The sequence below is a fragment of the Hyalella azteca genome, unplaced genomic scaffold (genome assembly GCF_000764305.2).
Source record: "Hyalella azteca isolate HAZT.00-mixed unplaced genomic scaffold, Hazt_2.0.2 contig14624, whole genome shotgun sequence".
Classification (NCBI taxonomy): Eukaryota; Metazoa; Arthropoda; class Malacostraca; order Amphipoda; family Hyalellidae; genus Hyalella; species Hyalella azteca.
Genome location: NW_025944502.1, coordinates 95,640 through 98,941, shown reverse-complemented (window position 1 = coordinate 98,941; position 3,302 = coordinate 95,640).

Sequence of the window (3,302 nt, the reverse complement as noted above, 5' to 3'; positions counted from 1 at the left end):
AAAAATAACATCAAAAATTCAAACCCTAATTTAGAGTAAGTACTTCTAAACATCTTAGTAAGTTGAAATTTGGCATGCATGTTTATGCTGCCTAACAATTCAAGATTTGGTCATCAGAAATAATAATTAAAAATTTTTTTTTGAAAAAAAATAAAAAGAAAAAAACACTAAAAATTCACAGTTTGTAATCAAGTTTATTCTCAAACATCCACACTTGCCAACCTTGGAAATTGATTTGAATTGTTAAAATTGCTAACTAAAAAGTAAAAAATAAATATATATAAAAATATTTTTAAAAACAACGTTTTTCTGGTTTTTACAAAACTAAAAATAGTGAAATAAAACAAATAAAAAAAACTTTGAAAAAACACGTTTTCTTAACAGACAAAAAAAGAAAAACATTTACTCTTACATAACATTTTACCTAACTTAAATGTTATGTAAGAGTAAATGTTAACATTACATAACATTTTACATAACATAAATGTTATGCAAGAGTAAAATGTTTTTCTTTTTTGTCCATTAAGAAAATGTTTTTTTAAAGTTTATTTATTTGTTTTATTTCACTATTTTTAGTTTTGTAAATACCAGAAAAACATGGTTTTTAAAAATATTTTTTATATTTATTTATTAAATGGTATGTTATGCTAATCTTGAGGAAAATAAACTTTCTTCTTTAAGTACCGTCAACCGGGGCTACTCGGGACGGTTTTGAGAGTTTGTCGTTTATAACTTCTCACCATGAAACATTTCATAAACAAGTTTAGGCTCATTTTATAGCTCTTTGCGAGGGCTATCGAATGGCATCTTCAAAAGAATTCCATATGCTATTTGTGAGGTCCCAGAAGAAAAAAAGTGTCCTGAGTAGCCCCGTCAAATGGGGCTACTTGGGACACTTGGAATAAAACTTCATTTTAAAATATTTGAAGCATGCAGAGTGTACTCATCTATTACTAACAGTACTCTGAAGTCCTCCTCTTTCATTGTAGATGATGTAGAGGTAAAATTACATTGATTACCGTATTATTGATGCGATATTACCGTATTATTGATGCAATATTACCGTGTCCATGAACATGCCATTGAGCATTTACAACAACCTTGTCCACTGCAAGCTTCATATCAGCAGCCTTATAGCATTTTTTCTGTATCTTTAAGCTTACAGTAGGCTTGTAATTTCACACCATTTTAATTGGGTTAAGTGAACTTACTAAAAAAAAAGATCATGAAAAACATAGCTGAAACAGAAAGGAATGTTTTAGTGACAACCATATGTTTTGCAGAAATAAATCATAGTTTAGGTCAATTACTTTTCATTCTATGATGCCTGGTGCACAATTCTATATATGACATTCTATGCACAATTTTGTGATGACCAATGATGCACTAATTTTTTGATAAGTGAAATTTTTTCACTGAGTGAGGTAAATGTAATCAATATTCTTTGTTTTCAATCAATTTTTTTTCTTAACTGGAGCCTTTGCTTACTGAGGTTCTAATGTAAATGCGTTTTTGGGGGTGTCCCAAATAGCCTCGGGGTGGTGTCCCAATTAGCCCCGCCGTGCGGAAATGGCTGCTATTTTTTTCGATTGAGGTATGTAAATTCTGCAAATAAAGTTTTCAAGCCGACACCTGGAATATTCTTTTACTACAGACCTTAGCAGAAGTAACTTTTCAAAATAGCGTATTTTACCATTTTTTCAGGAATTTTTCAAAGCTAGTAAATGTAGTATTTTTTGACTTCCATTATACTACATAGATAGGAAAAATGTTGACGTTTACGCCACTATATTTAGTTTACACCCTAATTTTGGCATTATCAAAATTTTCGTACGCAAGTCTTACCTAAAAGCCTAAATTTTTTTGCCGCGCAAATGTTTTTATAATACCATCGCTAGTATTACGTTTTCATAGCAATGCCACTTGTAAGTCAATTTGCGTACTTACGAAGTTTTGCTAATATGGCCCCTGGTCTACTTATAGTACTCAAAATTGAACTTGTGGGCAGGCTGGAATTCTAAAATTCGTGGTTCACATAAAAAAAGCATTCTGCCTTGAAAAAAACATTCCAGGCAACTAGAAACAGGTTTGCAGGCCGTCAGAAATTGGCTTTGGTTACGGTAGCTATGATCGTATGAACATCAAGTCGGGCAACACAGAGAAGGTCCCATGCAAGATTGTTAATTGCGCGCGTCACTCACAGATGAGCAAGAGGAATGGATCTACAGAAGGAAATACTATTTACTCCCAACATAATAGTTTCACATTAAATGTAAAAAAAACATTTATGGCACCTATTTGTTACCTCAGCTTTCGAATTGAGGAGAAACTTTTCGAAGAAAAGGCAATGCAGAACAAACAACATGACACTTCACAGTTGACCTACTAGAATAGACTCGATAGTCAATAGAGTACTCGAAAGTCAAAAATTTAGCATTCAAACCTTTAGATTCTGTGAACCTTGTGATTTCATTATTAAAACTTTAGAAGGCTCACAATATATCACGTAAAGTTTTCACTCAATTATTGTCTTGAAGTTTGGGAGCTTTATCTGCAGTAATGTTGTGTAGTTACCTCACCGATTGAGTAATGAGAACAAACGATCATTAGATTCCCGCCACTGTTGCACACAATTGATTCTGCATGCATGTATAATATTTACAAAGGTTATTAAACCATTCTGATTCTTGTTAAATGTCAGTTACTGATAAATTTTTAATATAGAAAAATTAGTTTCTTTCATTTTTTCACATGACTAGGGTAAACGCGGTACTGTAAAATGGGGTAACTTAGACCGGCGGGGTAACTTAGACCACTTTTCGTTTTTTGAACAAAAACCCCCACAACTCAAAAACTATTTGACATAGAAAAATTTTGTCAATGGGCATTAAAGGCCTAATACTGAGGCTACATAACACAATAGAAAGATTTGAAAAGTTTGCATATCTAATAGGTTAAAAAATTAGAAATGTGACCCATGAAAAAAAGATATTATTTAAAGCCTGTCAGAGTACCCCCTCCAATTTTTTTATTTTTTGGTTAAATAACTCCAGGTTTTGATACGTTGTAGTAGAACTCTTCTAGTTACATATGCAAATGACAAATTTTAGGAATGTGTCATAGTTTGCAAATGGGGGGCGCCGCCCCCAAATGGGGTAACTTAGACCACCTAATGTCAGCCCTGACGGGGTAACATAGACCGGCTTATAAGTTAATATAAAATTACCATATATAACATATTTTATGTTTGACAGCCTATTTATGTTTTTTCTTTATGTTTCAGACTCTACAGAGTCTTATAT